Genomic DNA, 21,184 nt, shown 5'->3' on the forward strand with positions numbered 1-21,184 from the left:
ATTGCTTTTCTTGGATGATAATCAATAACCAAATCATAACCTTTCAACAATTCAAGCCACCTGCGCTGTTTCAGATTCAAATCTTTCTGCGACATCAAATACTTTAAGCTTTTATGATCGATGAATATATGACACTTTTCACCAAACAAATAGTGTCGCCAAATTTTCAGCGCAAATATAATAGCTGCCAATTCTAAATCATGTATCGAGTTATTCTTTTCATATGGTTTAAGCTGTCTACAAGCGTAGACTATTACTTTACCTTCTTGTATCAAAACACAACCTAAATCGTTCAATAATGCATTACAGCAAATTACAAATTCCTTACCTAATTCAGGCTGAACTAGAACTGATGCTTCAGTCAACAAGGTTTTCAATCTGTCAAAGCTTTGCTGACATTTATCAATCTATTCAAATTTCACATCTTTTTGCAATAGTCGTGTCATCGACGAAGCTATAATCGAGGATCCTTTTACGAACCTCCTATAGTAACCGGCTAATTCTAGAAAATTTCTGACTTCAGACATATTTTTCGAGGGTTTCCAGTTAACAATAGCTGATATTTTATTCGGATCCACTCTAATGCCTTCAGCAGATACTATATGTCCAAGAAAACTAACTTGCCGAAGCTAAAATACACATTTACTAAATTTAGCATACAATTGTTTTTCACATAGAGTTTGCAGAACAATTCTCAAATGATTAGTATGCTCGATTTCATCTCGAGAATATACTAGGATATCATCAATAAATACCACTTAAAATCTATCCAAATACGGTCTGAAAAATCTATTCATTAAATCTATAAACACTGTAGGTGCATTAGTCAAGCCAAACGGCATCACAAGGAATTAATAATGTCCGTACCTGGTTCTGAGAGCTATTTTCGTTACATCTGAGTCTTTCACTCATAACTGATAGTAGGGGTGAGTATTCGATCGAGTCGAGTCGAATCGAGTCAAAAATTTTCGAGTAAGTCGAGTTGACAAATCCTATTTTAACAACCGAACTCAATTTGAAATTTTTTCGAATCGAATCAAATCGAGTCAAAAAATTTCGAGTCAATTCGAGTCGAGTTAACAAATCCTATTATTTATACTTAATGTTGTGTTTAGATGGACCGATTATTTAACTAGTAGATGAAGTACAAGATTATTTAACTACATTAACAATATAATGATTTAGTCTTTTAACTTAATGAGTAAACATTTATCAAAACGACATAGTTTTGCCTTTTAACTTACTTATTTTGAATTTTAAATTTTAATAAAGTAAAAATTTATCAAAACTACGTAGTTTTGTCTTTTCTTATTCGGATTTTCGGATAACTCAAATTGTGTAATTCATATTCGAGTTAAACTGAAAAACTTAATTTTTTATTCGAGTTTATCCGAATAACTTGATTAACTCAAATAACTCAAACTATTTAATTCAAAATTTGAAATTTTATCGAGTTTTTCAAATCGAATCGGATTTTGCTCACCCCTAACTGATAGTAACCAGAACGGAGATCTATTTTCGAGAATATTGTAGCACCCTTTAACTGATCAAACAAGTCATCAATACGAGGTAGTGGATACTTATTCTTAATTGTGACTTTGTTGAGCTGTCGGTAATCAATACACAATCTCAACGATCTATTTTTCTTTTTAACAAATAGAATCGGTGCACCCAAGGTGAAAAACTAGGTCGAGCAAAACCTCTGTCAGTCAGTTCTTGCAACTGTGCTTTTAACTCCTTTAATTCTGTCATAGCCATTCTGTAGGGTGCTATAGATATCGGTGTTGTTCTTGGAACAAGATCTATACAAAATTCAACTTCTCTAATCGGCGGTAATTCGGGTAACTCTTCTAGAAACACATCAGGATATTCACAAACCACTGGCACTGATTTAATCTTTGATTCAGACTCTTTAGTATCCAACACATAAGCATGGTAAGCATTACACCCTTTCCTTATATATTTTTGTGTTGATATAGTTGATATTACATTAGATAATCCGTCCAATTTATTAGATTCAATACAAAGCAATTCACTATTCTGACATTTCAATACAATATGCTTTTATTTACAATTTACCACGGCATCATGCTGAGTTAACCAGTCCATCCATAGAATTACATCAAATTCATCAAACAATAATAACATCAAATCAGCTGGAAAATAGTAATCCCGTATCATTAATGGGAAATTCTTATAAATTTTATCCACCATCACATACTGACCCAGGGGTTCATACTTTAACACAAATTCAATAGACCCGACAGGCAAATTCTTACTAGACACTAAATTTGTGCAGATATATGAATGAGTTGAACCGGGATCAATTAAAGCAGTTATATCAATATCAAGAAGAGAAAAAGTACCAGTAATAATGTCGGGTACAGAGGCGTCCTCACGTACACGAATAGCATATGTTAGTGCCGGTGCCCGTTCTTCAGATTTAACAGTTGAATCTTTTGTTGTACCTCGACTACCATTGACATTGTCGGGGTTACGAGGTGGTCTACCTCTGGTAGCTGTATTGCTCGACTTTGATGTTTGAACAATATGTCTTTCAACTTTCTCCAGACAATCTCTTAGATCATGGTCAAATGAACCACATCTGAAACATGCTCCACTTTTCATTCTACACTCACCAAAATGCATTTTATTACAGTGTTTGCATCTGGGTTTGGTATTTCTAACACTGCCAGCACTTACTACAAGTATAGTCTGAGACCTTGAACTAGAACGTGGAATACTTTTATTTCTCCTAGAATACCCCGCAGAGGTGGTAAAATGGTCAAAATTTTTCTTTGATTTCTTTGAAGTAGACTGATTTGACTTTTCCGTAAATTTTTTACTTGAAGTTCGGGCCTCAATCTCAGCTTGTCTCTTTTTCTTACTCAACTCTTTAGCTTTATGAGCTAGATCAACCAGTACAACAAATTCTTTCAGCTCAAGAATCTCAACTAATAACTTTATGTCTTCATTTAAACCCTCTTCAAACCGCTTACACATTGCAATTTCAATCGGGATACATTCTCTGGCATACTTACTTAATCGAACAAATTCCCGTTCATACTCAGATACTATCATATGCCCTAGTTTGAACTCTAGAAATTCTTTCCATTTTTTATCAGAAAATCTCTGACTGATATATTTATTTTTAAACTCAGTTTGGAAAAATTCCCAAGTGACCATTTCTTTCGGTACAACAGAAATTAAAGTATTCCACCACTGGTAGGCTGAGTCTTTTATCAGTGATACAACACATTTTAGACATTCAACTGGTGTATAAGACAAATTATCTATGTAACACCCCTTACCCGTATTCATCGCCGGAATAGGGTAGGAGGCATTACCGGAGTTTACCGAATTAATTTTCCGTTAATACGAGTTAAATACTATTTATTTACTAAAACATGTCATGGTGTCCTTTAGATGGGTCTCCAAAGCCCAAAACATACTTCGAGACCACACTAGAATTAAATCGAAACCATAGGGAATTTTTCGCAAAATCCCAAAGTGTTTTTTTTTGCTCAATATAACCCCTTTATAAATATCTAACATTCCCTGCAATTTTTAAAACCGAGACCAATCCAACCAACCAATTCATTTCAATCAATTTAATACAAAATTATACTTCTATTATAATTATACTATTTAACTTACTCATCATTCTTTACTTTAATGTATATTCATTAAACAAGTCTTAATATTTATATAATCACCAAGCCTTATACATGCCATATAAATCAAAAAGGAAATTTACAAAAGCTACCGGAGATAATCTGGATAGTGTGATCCTCTGTGTTGATCCGATCCTCTGTATACTTCCACGTCAATCTACAAGAGACATTGAATACACTCAAATAAGCTTATAAAAGCTTAGTAAGTTCATAGGCATAAAACATAAATCTTACCAAATATTTATACACTTATACTATATACACAATTATTAAGTTCACCTGTCAATCACAGTCATTGGTGAGTTCCCTATATAAACTCACTACCACTTATCCATTTCCATTAATTCTTTTGGGCCCATTTATCATATATCATTCTTTAACCAAATTAGGGAATGGTAAAGGAAAATTGAGTACTTCACTTTCACTTTGCCATAGTATAACTATGGTCTTGCATATGATCACTTATCACTTTTTAAAATCATAGTCCTGCCACGGTCTTACACTGATCACATTTATCACTTGTCACTGATCAGATAAGTGTAGCTAAAGCTATCACTTATCACTTATCACTTGTCACTGATCAGATAAGAGTAGCTAAGCTACCACTTATCATTTGTCACTTATCACTGATCAGATAAGTGTAGCTGAGGCTACCACTTATCACTTGTCACTGATCAGAAGTACTCAAATCCGACATTCCACTCAATTTGATCATTTATTCGATTTTCAGGTTGTTATTTTATTTTCTATTCATCAATAAATATATTTCATCATACATTATATAATTCATAAAATTAACATATAATCATTAAACTTCAACCATATGAACTTACCTGGGTCGATTTGTAAAATTTGTGAAAATTTGTGAAAATTCAGGGACTAATCAGCTACTTTTTCTTTTCCTCGACTTGCTTCGGGTTCTCGATCTATCATTGTAAAATCATTCATTTATCAGTATTGACTTCATCTTCAACCCGCTTATAACTAATATTATCTATAATTTAATTGTTTACTTATGTATATTCCAATGTTGTCCATCGGTGTCATAGTCACTAGATTATTTTTATCTTTAGCTACAGAACTCCAAATTAGGATCCGATAATTTTATCTGAAACTAGACTCATATATCTTCTTATCATAAAATTTTTAGAATTTTTTGTTTAGCCAATAAGTACAGTTTATTCTTTAAAGTCACCCCTGTTCTGCTGTCTGACAATTCCGACCCTTCTTCACTAAAAATTAATTATCTCTTCGTACAGAATTCGGATGATGTCTATGTTTGTTTCTATTGAAAATAGACTCATTAAGGATTTTAAAAATATAAATTTAAGCCCCTAATTATTTTTATCCAATTTTTTATGATTTTTCAAAGTCAGAACAGGGGATCCCGAAATCATTCTGACATTGTCTCACAAAATCTATTATATCTCATGATATATAATTCCGTTGCTTACACCGTTTTTTCTTATGAGAAACTAGACTCAATAAGCTTTAATTTAATATTTTTTTCATCTTCTAATTATATTTCTATAATTTATGGTGATTTTTCAAAGTTAGACTACTGCTACTGTCCAAAACTGTTTTAGTGCAAATGTTGATTTCGATTTTTGCCCCAAATTTCACAGTTCATACAATTCAGTCCTTGCTCAATTAATCCCTCAATGAAGCTAATTCTTCCCAATTAATGCTTTACCTTAACATTATAAGTTATTTCACAATTATTTAAGTTCAAAATTTCCACATAAAACCCTAACTTCAAACTTTTTCACCTTTAGATCCCAAACATTCACTTTCTATTCAATTCTTTCAATAAAATTAGCATATAAACAATTTAAAACTCTAATTCCATGCTAAATCATCATATAATTCCAGCACATATTCATATCAACTTTCAATTTCTTTCATAGAATCAAAAACTAATGAATTCAACAAGTGGACCTAGTTGTAAAAGTCATAAAAACACAAAAATTTCAAGAAATAATCAAGAATTGAACTTACTTGCAGTAAAAATATAAAAAAGCAGCTTAAGAAAACCCTTTTATGGTGTTTTTGCTTATGAGAATGCAGAAAAATAATGAGAATTCTAGATAATTCCACTTTAGTCCTAGTTTATTAAGTAAATTTTTGCAATATTCCAATTTTGCCCTTAATTCATCAATTTTCCTGCTGATTTCATGCACCTTGCCGTCCAGCCCAAATAGACCTGGGGTCTATTTGCCTTTTAAACCCTCTTTATTTTATCATTTAAGCTATTTAATTATTTCCCATAATTTTACATTTGTTACAATTTAATCTTTTTTATTCAATTAACTATCGAAACTTTAAAATTTCTTGACGAAACTTTAATACTAACTTATTAACACTCCATAAATATTTATAAAAATATTTATGGCTCGTTTTAAAAATTTTCAAACTCTCGATATCTCGTTTCCGATTCTAATTTAATTTTTTTATTTCTAGTACACTATTCGCTATTTCAAAAAATTTCCTAACTTCACACTTAACTTATATTCACTAAATTATTAATATTTTCTACTCATTTGTCGGATTTAGTGATCTCGAATCACTATTCCGACACCACTGAAAATTTAGGCTATTACAATCTAGAACCTTGATAGTGTTTTCTAACAAAAATTCAGCCCTTTCAAGATTATCTTCAGTGGTAGCTCTGAATTCTTCTGCCCCGTATTTACGGATTTTATCAACAGAAGGCTTACTGGTTCTAATAAGTTTTTGTACCTTGAGGCATATCGGGAACCGGTTGAGAAACAGGAGGGGATGGAGGTTATTGTACAACCAGATTTGTTCTTACAAATTCTGTAAACCATTTGTTCATCATTTGGAAGAAAGATTTTTTAGCCTCTCCTCCTCAGCCCTCAGATACAGGCCTTCTACTATTAGATGCTGCTCTTTGTACAGAAGCTTGAGCATTACTTTCAACTTCTTCGGATTCAGCTCGGTTGGATGACAACACTATATGAAAAACATTCTTAAAATGGTTAGGATATATCACACTATCACAGGTTATATAATGGTATTATAGCTAGACTCACACATGCTACATTAGTTCGAGCATCGACTAAATCGTAGCTCTGATACTAATAAATGTAACACCCTTAACCCATATCTATCGCCAAAATAGGGTTACAGAGCATTACCAAAATTTACAGATCAAATACAGACATTCCATATCACTTCACATTCATATCAAAAATCAATCATAAATCAATCATATTGTCCCTTATATGAGCCCTTGAGGCTCAAAATACACCTTGGGATCAAGTCGAGACTAAATCAAGAACTCAGAGAATTTTTCGCAAAATTTCAAAATTTTTCCAAGATAAAAGGGGACACATGCCCATGTGGTCAGGCTGTGTGACTCACACGGTCAAGAGACACACCCGTGTCTCAGGCTATGTGGGCATTCGAAGTAGGGCACACGGCCATGTCCCAACCTCTGTTCATACCCGTGTAACTCTCTGACTTAAGTCACATGGCCAAGTCACACGGCCATGTGCTAGGCCATGTGAACATAATAATTTTCATTAAATAGGTGCAAGGGTCACACGGCCAAGCCACACGCCTACGTGTCAGACCGTGTGATAAATTCTGAGCATTCTGTTTTGAAATTTTAAATATGCTGGGACGCACGGCCAAATCACAAGCCTATGTGCTAGGTCGTGTGTCATACATGGCTAAGTCACATGCCCGTGTCTCTGCCCGTGTGGACAAAATAAGGCTATTTCTAATCCATATTTCTCACTAAAATTTGCCTTCCACCTACATAAACACTTAAATATATTCTCAAGTCAATACAAGACATTCAAATCCATTCAAAATCAAGTCTTATACATGATATAATACCTCTTATAACCAAGTATACAAACTTACCAAATTCACATATATGCATATTTTACCAAATATGTTAACTCAATTTAATCATTAACATACCAATATGATTCTATCAATCAATCATTTCAAACACATATCAAACATGATATAGCCTCTTATATTCACATTAAAACATGTCCATCACAAGTCATTCCAATGTCTAGTTACAACCAAAACATTTATATGCCAACATTAGCCAAGTTAACCTATACATGCCATTATAACCAAAGTTGATTTACTAAATACACCGAGATAAGCCGATTAATAGTGTGATGATATCTCCGCCAAGCTTCCAACCCAACGAGCTTCCGAATTACTATAAAATAGAGTAAGGATATTATACTTAGTAAGTTCGTATAACGAGAAATTAACTTACCATTCATTTACATTTAAAGTAAACATGTAAAATTCATCTAAAGAAATTTGGCAATTTGTCTAAACACATATAACCTCAAGAAACATGTTAGTCATGTACTTCATGTGAATATCAAGAAACAAGGATAAGCTCATCATGTAAAAATTTTCATATACATATGTTTTCCACATCATATATTCATATAACATATACATTTCCATAATAATTCATTTCAAGTTCAGATTATTCCATGTCGAAACTTTACCCGTTGAATTTATTTGAAATATTGATGGATACACAGGTAGTACACTTGAAGTGTACAAAACTGTAATCCATCAATTCATATTTGGGAATGCTCATACGAGTACATAAACGGGAAGCTCTCTCTTGAGCCATATAGTAGGAAGCTCACGTGAGCCATATAATGGGAAGCTTATCCAGGCTGTATAACGGGAAGCTCATAAGAGCCATAATTAGGAAGCTCATGTGAGCCAATAATGGGTAGCTCCGAAGAGCCATTAATCGGGAAGCTCTAGATAGCCATATATCGGGAAGTTCAAGCGAGCCAATATCGGGAAGCTCCGAGGAGCCATTAATCAAGAAGCTCATAAAGAGCCTTTAATCGAGAAGCTTCGAAGAGCCATATATTGGGATGCTCATAAGAGCTACAGTGTGTCCACAACACATGCAAGATCATAACCGATCGGGATGCTCCGAAGAGCTATAACGGGTAGCTCGCAAGAACCATATAACGAGAAGCTCATGAGAGCTAATAACGAGACGCTCTTTCGAGCTGTGGTGTGTCCGCAACACATGCAGAACCACAACCAATTCGAGAACCTTGTATCCATCGAATTTCATTTATTCCAACGGGCAGTAATATTGATCGGACATTGTCGAATATGTTATTGATTTTTATACATGTCCATTGTTAGATATGTGATTGATTCTCATATATGACAATTACACAATTCACATACATAACATTCAATTCAAACATATAATTATATAATTTAGTTACACGAACTTACCTTGACAATGTTCGTATACACAAAAGTTACTAATCCGCTACTTTCTTTTTTCCTCGATTTAACTCTGTATTTGATCTATCCGGATCTATTGAATAAATTTACCTCGGTTTAGTACAATTTATATTCAATTCAATCCAATTCAAATCTTAGGAAAAATTTTCATTTTGCTCTTATACTATTAATTAATTACCATTTCGTCCTTAGGCTCGGAAAATGAAATTCATGCAATTTAATACTTGTTCCAAGCCTAGCCGATTTTTACATGTAACAATAACAACCCATGTATTTCATAAAATTCAAAATTTTTTCATCAATTTTAAATCTTTACAATTTAGTCTCTAAATCACGATTTCATCAAAATTTCCTTTACAAAAGTTGTTTATCTACCAACAAACTTTTCATTTTCTACCATAAAATTTCATAATTCAACTATATTCATCCATGGAAAAACCTTATTACTTTGATAACTTTACAAATTAATTCTCGAGATAGCTAGATTAAGCTATTACGATCTCGGAAATATAAAAGTTATTAAAAACGAGACAAGAATACATACCTATTTGAGCCAAATAAGTTTGCTAGAACTCAAGTTCTCATGGCTAGGGTTTCCATGTTTTTAATTTGGGAAAGATAATAAAATATGATAATATTTTCATTATTTAATCATTTATCATCTTTTATTATTTTTACTTTCCAATTTAGTCCTTTTCTTTAATAAATTTTCTAAGGATGAATCATCATACTTATCTACTAACTCTTATTAATGGTCTATTTTCCATATAAGGACCTCCAATTTTGAATTCCATAGCTATTTGATACTTATAGCTACTAGAACTCAACTTTTGCATTTCATGCAATTTAGTCTTTTTATTAATTAAACATGTAATCGGTAAAATTCTTTTAACAAAATTTTCATACGACATTCCTATCATAATACAGACTATGCAATAATATTAAAATAATTTTTCTTCCAAACTCGAATTTGTGGTCCCGAAACTACTGTTCTGATTTCACTGAAAGCGAGCTGTTACAGAACTTACCTAATCAAAAACGGCTATGAGCACGACACCAATATTTACTCCGCCAACTTTTTTTTCCACGATTATATTCCGTTTGATTTTTCTTGATCTAAATATAATAATTTCATTAAATTATTCAATTATAATACTTTAAACACTTAAATTCACATACTTGACCTTTAATCAACATTTTATATTTTTACCCTAAACTTTTATCTTTTATTCAATTTAGCCCCTAAATTCGAAACTTTCAAATCTATCACAATTTCACAAATTTCATGCTAGCTAAATTTTCTCTTATGCCATTACAGCCCATAATTATTAAAATATCACAAGAATTTCATGCCAAGTTTATTATTTTGTCAATTTAGTCCTTAAACATAAAAATAAACCAAAATCATTTTACAAAATTATCCTATTTAACTATCAAACTTATAAATCTATCATAAAACTTCAAAAACATCACCAATTCATCAATGGTATAATTCAAAATATTTAACAAATTTACGAATTAATATCTAGATTAGCTAGATTAAATTACTATTATCTTAAAAACATAATATATATATATATATATATATATATATATATTAAAAACGGACTCAACACATACCATGCAAGGGTGGCCGAATGCTTCCTTGCTCAACCATGGATTTTCGGTCATGAGATTGAAGAAAGTGGAAAAAAAATAAAATGGTTCTCTTTTTGTTTTATTTTTTTATTTTTTTTTATTTTAACATATATTATAAAATAAATATAAACATATAAAACACTTAAAAACAACCCACCAGCCGCCCAAGTTATTTTAATATGGTCTAATTCTGACATAAGGCCTTCCAATCATGATTTTATGACTATTAAGCATAAATAAACTAATAGCGTTAAATTTTGTAGCTTTTACAATTTAATCCTTTTTCCTTAATTAATTATCTGAATTTAAAATTTTTGGACTAAATTTCAATACACCTATATAATAACTCCATAAATATTTAATAAAAATATTTACGGGCTCGGTTTACATAAATGAGGTCCCAAAACTTCATTTTCCAAAACCATTTAACTTTAGAGATAAACCACTTGAACTTAACTATTCGTCCAATTAAAAAAAATTATCAAATCAAAATTTAAAATAATATTATATTTGATTCGTTAATATTAGTATTTAATATTTACGAAGTCACTCATCAGATTTGTGGTCTCAAAACTACTATTTCTAACACCTCTGAGAATGGGCTATTACATTTTGTTTCACTAAAAACAACTTTTGGAAAATAATTTTTAGAAAATTGTTTGATTTTTTAGAAAAACTGATATTTTCTAGTGTAGATGATTTTGCATAAAATGTTTTTTGTTATTTGACAAATTTTTCTAAAATTATTTTCTAAAAGTTATTATTTGTGAATCAAACACGATATAAATATATTTGTTACAAAATATTATAGTGCAATTTCCTTTTTTCAATTAAAATTTATTTTATAATAAAATAATATTTTGTAATAATCAATATCATATGTAAACTTAATAATAAATAATGCATAATGAAAACTTAATTTAAATTACATATATTACATATATGGGAGTACATATTGACACATTAGGTAAGGGATAAATGAAACTAAGCATTATTTAAACAAATACTCATTTATATAATTAAAATATTCATATTTTCTATTAGATTAAAATATGTCATAAGTCCATATACTCTTCGTAAATTTAAAATTTAGACCTTGTAATTTTATTTTTGGTAATTGAGTCTTACTTTTTAGATTTCACAATTCAAGTTCAACTATTAGCACTATTAAAAATATTTTTTTTTATCATTCATGTTCATTACAACGTCATTTTTAGTTACATGATTACCAAGTGAGTTTTTTTTATTTAAAAATGTCATATCAATAAAATTGACAAAAAAATTAACATTGTTAACAATTGGACCTGATTTTTAAATCTAAAAAGTATAAAGACTAAATTCTTGAAAGTAAAAGTATATGGACTAAATTCCAAGTTTATTAAGACGACATGAATTAATGACCTATTTTAACCTTTATACTATAAAAATTTATTATTAATATTGTAATATATATTTATTATTAAAATATTAATATTAATATTAATATTGTTCATTAATATATGAAGAATATCATTTAAAGTTTAAATTTATTATTTTAAAATTTATTATTAAAATAAAATTGTAATTTTAAATAATTTATTAAACTAATAAACTATATTAATTATAGTAATAATTTATTATATTATTAAATATTAATAATTAAATATGTATGTTTAATAATATTAAAAATTACATTATTTTTATTAATATTTTAATATATTTTAAAATTAAAATTTTATTATTAATAGAATGATATAATGCTTGATTTAAGTTAATTTTTATATGAAAATAAAATTACTCACAAAGGAGTTATTTTCCGAAAAATGACTTGTGTCTTCCAAAATGGTAAGTCATTTTACACGAAAAAAAACTTACTTTCCATTGACCTACAAGTCATTTTTTATTGACCAAGTTGTTTTTCATAAAATAAATCCAGGAAAATTAAAAAAACAAAATCAATTAAATAATTAATTAAAATTAATTAATTTAATCTCCTAAATTTTATTTTATGTTTCCAGATTAAAATAAACTCAAATAACTCAACTTTAATGATTGTTTATGAAACCTAAATTTCTTTTGATTATATATTGTTGAAAAATCAATGCAATTAATTAAATTAATTAATTTGGTCTTCTATGCCAAACAAAAACTTGAATTTTTTCATTACTACTTTACCCAAACAAAGAACAAACAATTAATTTAGTTAATTGTAAAAAAATTTTCTTTACTTTTAGCTTAGCATTGAATATTTGAGATTATATAATCAAAAGAAATTTAAGTTTAAAAGAAAATTATTAAATGTGAGTTAATTTAGTTGATTTCATTAAGAATAATCTCAAAATATAAAATAAAACTTTAAAATTTTAAAAGAGATTAAATTAATTAATTTCAATATTATAGTAATAAATCGTTTGACATTATTAAGGGATAAATTTTTTTTTACAATTTATTTAATTGATTTTGATGTTTTGAAATTTAAATTTTCAATATTGAAAAATAAATTAATAGAATTTTAGACAATGGGAGAAACAAGTACAATTTAACAATTTTTAATATATTATTTTAGTTTCTAACAGTTTGGCTTTATCTTTAATGTTTTTTTAATCTTGACCAATAATTAAAAAAAAGATATTTTTTAGGTAACCAAAATAAAAACAACCTGGAAGTTGGGTGACCAAAATGAAAGTGTAAATATGATGTGCCATTTATCTTTTTTTTTATAAAATTAATGCTTAAGTAATTAAAATGAAAGCGCTTTAAAAGTTGGGTGACCAACTTGGCAGTTTATCCTTTTTTGAAATATAAAATAATTTTAAATAAAGCGTCTTAACTTGTACAAAGCAGTAGTTAAAGTTCTTGTTAGCATTCATTTAACACGGGTTCAAAGCATGTGATCCCATCCCTTACCCCGATATATAAAAAAAATTCTAAATAAAATTAGTATCATATCATTTGGTTATTTTACATCAAAAGTTTGCTCAAACATATTGTAAAAACATATAAATAATTTAGATTTAACATGTTAAAAAAAATTATACGTACAAATATATAATATAATTCAACTCACTTTGTTTTAAATATGCACCATGCCATGTTGAAACTATAATTTAATGTTTATGTTAATGAAAGAATCTTATCATTACAATATTGCCTATTACATCTCTATTTCATTCCCACCCGAATGCTATTACATTCCTACTTTATTTCATTCTAGCAAATCAAATTAAATTAGAATGACAATAATTTTGAGATATTTAATTTGCTTTAACTAGTTTCCTTTCTTTGTCTTCTTTTTTTAGTAAGAGATAGAGAGTAAGGTTTATTTAGGAATAAATTCAAGAGTGTGTCAGTCAAACACATTTACATAAGTATAATCACTCCTTTATAATAATCTGTTTATTTTTAATAGATTAATTACATCATGAGCCTTGATAATACATAACGCAATTATCATCAGCTACAAGCAAAGAGTAATACTAAAAGGTGGCGCATGAAAGAAATGAGTCCCTAAAGACATGTTGAAAGCAAAGTGTGCTAAAGAGTCTGAAACCTGGTTAGCTTCCTTGTAAATATGTTGTATGTTAACTTTCCAAGGCCTCACTAGTAACCAATGAATTCTCCTCGTGATTGTCCTCTAATCCTCTACTTTACCTAACAAGAAACCAACAACTATACTACTATCCATTTCTAAGAAAACTCCCCATAAGCCATAGCTTCAAGCCACCAATAAACCTTCGAGCACCCGTAGAGTTTAGCTTCAATGATGGCACACGAACCAATATTTTTAGCAAAGTGTAACACCCGCACTTGACTCGACCATTGGATTCGAATGTATGATGTCATATTACATAGCCGAAATAACTCAAGTTACTATAACACAAATAAAATCAACCTGCTTATCAAAATAGTTCATACACATGTAATTATACACTCATTGATTTCATTTCATCAAATTACAGAGTTATATGGGTTTAGTTTCAAAGTTAGGACTCAATCCAAACTCAAAATTCAATTTCAACTATATGTCTCAAGATTAGGATCTGTCTCGAGACATGTTATAAATTATTTTGGAATTTTTAGTTTCAAAGTTAACATGCCTCATGACACTACATGCTGTGTCTCAAGGCAAGATTTTTTATGTCTCGAGACTAGGTCTCAAGACCAACCTCCCATGTTTTCCTATTTTTTTTTAAAAGTTTGAATGTCTCGAGACAAAGAGTTCCTATCTCTAGACCTAGAGTAGGGAAAAATCTATTTAGCTTCGGTGTTCTACTATCTCAAGACAAAGGTTGCTTGCCTCAAGACTATACAAATATGTCTCAAGACCTCAAAGTTTTGAATGCAAAAAATTAAGTGAAATTTGTTTTAATGGTCTCAAGACATGTTCTTCCTCTCTCGAGACTCAATGACCAAATGGTCAAAATGCTGTACATTTAAGTATCCAAAACCTTAAACAAATGAGCCTAAACATACCTTAAACTTGTCACAAAACATATGAATCCAACTAACCTATCTAAACATGATCAAACATTACCTAAAGTTTGTTTTGAATAATGACTCTAAATACATTTGTTCTAAATACAAGTTGTTCCAAATAATAATTGGTCTACACATAGCTATTCTTAAAACACCATATTCTAAACAAGAGTTATTTCGAACTATAGAACTTGTTCTCAAATATGAACTACACTAGGTGACAATAGTTTTAACTGGAGTCCTATCCTAAACATAACTATTCTCAAACAATAATTGTTTTGAGCAACAACTATTTTAAATAAGAGTTGTTACTCCGGAAGAAATATTAAGTGAAACGGCGATACCAATTGTTCCACACTTAGTGGTACAATTTCTTGAAAAATAATAATATTTAGATCAAGGAAAAGATAAAATGTTAATAACCAATACTAAATATTTACAAAATGCTTTGATTATTTCCGTGACTTTTTATTAAGTCAAGAAAAATACAAAATATATTATTTTTAATATAAAATTCATTTGGCAATTTTAATATAAAACACAATTAAAAAAGAAACCTCTTTCTTGCCCATATTATTAATGTTACAAAAGAATTTTTGGTAAAATAAATTAACAGTTATTTAATTATTCAGTTTGTTCTATTTTGATAATTTAATTATTATTTTTTAATTTAGTTATTTAAATTCTTGAAATTAAATATTTTAGTCATTTTTGCCATTAACTTAGTAACGGAAATTTAATGTGAGTTATTTTTTGCTAATAACAAATTATACATTCTATCAATTTGATCTAAATCTAAAATTTTAAATAAATTTAATCCCAATATTTACAAAATTTGTCATTTTAGTTCTAGTTCTAAAAATTGTAAAATATATTTAAAAATGTTTAAAATATTTTTAGGTTTACTTTTAAATTTTTTTAAAAAATTATATTTACTTTTTTCCATTAACCAGACATGTGAAAAATTCAATCTCTTTTTATTTTGTCCCCATTTTTTCTTTTGCTACATTATTCACCTAAAATGTCTAATTAAAACCCTTAATGAAACTCAAAATTAACAAATTTATAAATCTATAAAAATGGTTGGGTTGACAACCCAACTCTAATAGCTTTACTCTTAGCTACATAGATAGTATTAGGGTGCGTTTGGTTCGCTGTATTGGATTAGAGGTGTATTGGATTAGAGGTGTATTGGGATTAGAGGTGTATTGGATTAGAGGTGTAATAGCTAATCCACTGTTTGGTTGAATGTAATGGAATAGAGGCGTAATAGTAATCTTGTGTTTGGTTGAATGGAATAGAGGTGTAATAGCATAATGGAAAAAACTAAAATGACTAGAATACCATTAGCATAAAATTGTTTTGGTAAATGATTATTGTTATTGTTATTTAAATTTTAATAAGATTATTATTATCAGTAATAAATATTTTAATCATATTTAAACATAATTATAATTAAATATATTTTAATTAAAATATATAATTTAATAAAATTCTTAATAATCAATATTCTTATATGAATTTACTCAAATCATAATATATGATACTATAAAATATAAATTAACATAATTATTAAATATATTATAATTAAAATATATAATTTAATAAAATTCTTAATAATTAATATTCTTATATGAATTTACTCAAATCATAATATATTATACTATAAAAGATAATTTTAAATAATTAAAATTAAATATATTTTAATTAAAATATATGATTTAATAAAATTTAAAATAATTATAACTAATAAATTATCTTATATGAATTTGTATAATTTAATAATATATAATTTCATAAAATTCTTGATAATAAATTTTCTTATATGAATTTATACAATTTAAAATAATTAATATTAAATTTAATTTAATAATGATATATAATTTCATAAAATTACTCAAATCAAAATATAACTTGAGAATTATATTCTGGATAAACATAATTAACTTATATTAAGAAAAGGTTAGATGAAATAATCTTATATACAATCAATGTATCAAATATAAATTTTATAAAAATAATTGAGAGAACAAACAAATTAAAAATGAAAGCAACTAGGTTTTATGTATATATATATGTACGTAGTCCATGTTAGGGGCTAGAGAATTAAGAGGCAAAGAGCTATATTGGTTTTGGAATGAAAAAATTGGTACAAACTGCAATAAAAGCTGAAATTTGGGGAAGAAAAAGCTAAAGTCCACAATGTAGGTAAAGGAATTGATTAATACAACAAACATAGATGTTTGTGGGAACCCATGGTTTATTTTTCAGCATCTGCTTATAATTTTGTGTCATTAAATTTATGATAAAAATTTCTTTTAATTCTTTTTTCATCAATTAATTTGGGGGTACCATTCTAGGCCAATGCCCACATGTCTTCATTTATTGCTATTATTTTGCTCTTTCATCATTTGTGGTTCTCTTGGTTACTTCCCCATCTTTTTAGGTACCATGAATATACCATTCCTTCATGCAAATTTTTATTTGAGCTTAGAGTTAGCACAATTTATTTTAATAATGTTTAAATTTGAACGAGATCTTTGAAAGTATCAAAATCGTTAAATAAAGATCATAATTGATATTAATACAAGAATTGGTACTAAAGTTTGATGTCCTTTTTAAATTATAACGATCTCATCATTTTTTGATCCATGTAGTACTCACATTTTTTTATATTAATACAAAAATTGGTACACCATTATCTTTAAGTATCAAATATTTATCAAATACAAATAATAGATTAAAAAAGAAAAATAATTATTATTACATATAATTTAATAATAATATAGAGATACAAGATGATCAAATCTCTACTTACTCTGCCTATGTCATGAGCACCAATGCCAGAAACTAAACAATGAAGCTGAATGATGTCCATCACTGATCCTATGAATTAAAACCAAGCAATAACAAGTCAACTGTCAAAAAGAATTAAAGTATGAATCTTAATATCTGAATTCGGGTGCCCACCATGTCCTCCTATGGATACTTTTATGAAATCCAAAGCAGAACCTTTTGTTACTCTATGTTGGAAATTTGGCTGCAAGTATCAACAGATTTGCAAAGCAAAACCAATGAAAAATCGAAGCAAAAAGAAATGAAAAGAAAGCAGCAAGTAAGACTTGAATACACAGCAAAAATTGTAACTGAACAACCATCTCCATTTCAGTTGCTTTGCTGTTGCTGATCTTGACAGTAGCTGGCAAAGCAGGCAACGTATGTTTAATGTTTTTCTAAGATTTCTCATGTATTAGAGGATTTTTCATGTATTATACATCTATGTACCATTGATGTAAACCAGATCCAGTATCTTATACTTTGTCCAGGTCAAAGTATCCTGGACCTTTGACTCTTATATACTGGGATTCAGACTCAGGTGCGTGTAAAAGGATACTTGGAAGATAGAATCAAGGTGATTATTAGTGATCAGGGAAGTATATGTCCTAGAATTGTTCTTTAAAGCATTCTAAGCCATTGCATTTACGTACTGAAAGCAAACAAGAAACCAAAAAGAAAAGGGTTACAGGCACTTAAAGTCTACAAGATAACAAGATAACAAACAACAACTAACAGAATGTAGCAAGAGAATCATCTTATTGACTAAGCTGTCCGCCTTTAGCAGACAATCCAATTCATAGAAGTATCATGATTGTGTCTATAAAGAATAACAGTATGATAGAGAGAAATGGTTTAAATTGTTAGTAAAATATCTTCTTGGTTTTATTGAACTTCTGACACCTCTGCCCACTATACTTGTACTACAATACATTCTTGGCAATATAAAATTGTCATAACATTGTAGGACACAGATCTGAACTCCAAGCAACCAATAGCACAGTTATATACCATCTTGAAAGACTCACCCAATTTAAACTTCAATGAATGTCTATCACGGTAATTTTAAGACCCTGCTTCATATAAAGCATAAAACTAGAGTAGCAGTAACAAAACTAAGGAATATAACAGAGAGCAAAGCAACCACCTACCAGGTTTCGCGATAACCTCTTCTTGAGGCTTCAACATTATCTTCTAAAAGAACGAACCGATACCAAGATTGAAATAAGTAAAGGTTTCAAAACCTAGACATGGGGTCTCATAGGCATAAATTCAATGAAATATTCTAGATAAAAGCTTGGAACATGGAAGTACCTGAAGTATTTGAGCCTCACCACCCAATATTTGAAATGGGATCACAGCATCTTGCTGACTCTACACAACTTTATACCAAAAAGAGACTATTATGGATATATATATATAAGATACATTTACACACACATGCTGAGGCATTTAGACTACACAAGATTAACATTCTAATTTCCACTAAAGCTAACAAAATATTTGTTGTTCACCGAATTCAACACTTACACTAGCTACTTTCACAGTTTGATCACTGAAGTCTTAGGAATAAACAACGTGATATAAAAATTTATTACAAACGGATCAACTTCAACAGTGAAATCAAAGTCAAGTCTATTTAAAGGAACCTCAATCATTATTTCTCAACAATGCGAGTTAAACATAACAGATCAAATGGCATAACATAACCTAAATTCCATTGAAATGCAAGCCAGTTGCAAAGAAACAAGGTTGAGTCTCCTCAGTTTTACCTTAAATTTATCATGAAACAAACAGAAAACTGATACAAGAGTAAAAAGAGTTTTGCGAAAAAATAAAATATTACCTGATAAACGTAAGGTTGAAAAGGAGTAGAAAGAAAAGGGGCAACCATTGAATGATCTCGAATTTGAAATCAAATCCTTGAAGTTTTCGAGGTTTTAATCTGAAATATAATTCAGAAGGGAAAATGAAATTAAAAAACAAAATTCACTGTTCCACTTCTGTTCTTTGTCGAAGCGGTCGATGGACGAGCTGACATTGACTGGTTGTAAAGAAAAAGAAAAGAAAAGGTTGAGAGACAGAGGGAGCAAATCGGTTGAAACTTGAGCAAATCGGTAGAAGGCAGAAGGAAGGAAGAGGAGACGCAATGGGGAAGCCAATCGGGAGGGTAAAACAGGTAGGGTAAAGGAAGCAGCACCTAAACTGAGCTTTGGGATGTATTACAAATCGGTGGATTTCACCTTGATGGGATACCTTGATGCAAAGATTACCAGTGCAAAAGACGTGTTGGATCATTCCAGGAACTAGCATGGACTTGAATTTGGGAGGGAGATCAGCCGCCCGATGGGGTATATGCAAATCCCCCAAAGCCAAAACCAGCACTATCTTCTTCTAATATCTACCAATAACTACAGCAATTTGATTCAGAAATTTTGAAAGAAACCCAAACAAGGAAACATGAGCATGAAAAGAAATTGTATAAAAATGATTGATTACCGGTGAAAGATTTGGCTTTCAATTTTGGGAATAAAACCAAAAAATGCACATAAAACACTATAAATCGGGTGAAATATCAAGTAGTTCCAGAAAAGAATAACTTCAAAATCATTTCTTCCTAAGCACCCAAGCACCGAAATATAAAATCAAACAATAAATCGTGAAATGGATGTGAGAAAAAGGGGTGACCTTGGAAGGATCGACTTTGGGGAAGCTTTTGACAACGTCGAGGACTCCGTCGATTACTTTGGGGAAGCTTTTGACAGCGTTGAGGACGAGGGCAGAAAACGGAAGAGAAAAAAGGGAAAGACGCTGAATGGGTAATCGGCGCTGAGGGGCCGTAATGCCTATTACGCGCAATCAATGTAATGGGGGAGTAACCGATTCGGCGGGGAATGGGAAAACAGCGAACCAAACAACTGTTTCCTGGTGGGCCTGCTGCATAGGGGGGGAATACGCATGCAGAGGGGGGGAAAACAGCGAACCAAACACGCTGTTAGTTTTAGGCTCTAGTGCTCTCATGTCTTTATTATTTCTAGCACAAGCATTAAAGAGAGATTGCAAGTTAAGATTATGATATTTGATATTTTTAACTTTGTTAATTGAATGAAAGAAAGAATAAAGTGGAAGATACTTGGGATAAAAAATCTTTAAAATATTTTTATATTTACTTTTTAAAAATTTTGAATTTTATAATTTACTTAAAAACATTTTAAAAGATTTTTATAATTAAGACTGAAATGATAAATTTTGTAAACATTAAAAAATTAAATTTGTTATTAGACAAAAAAAAA

The sequence above is a fragment of the Gossypium hirsutum genome, chromosome A06 (genome assembly GCF_007990345.1).
Source record: "Gossypium hirsutum isolate 1008001.06 chromosome A06, Gossypium_hirsutum_v2.1, whole genome shotgun sequence".
NCBI classification, from domain to species: Eukaryota; Viridiplantae; Streptophyta; class Magnoliopsida; order Malvales; family Malvaceae; genus Gossypium; species Gossypium hirsutum.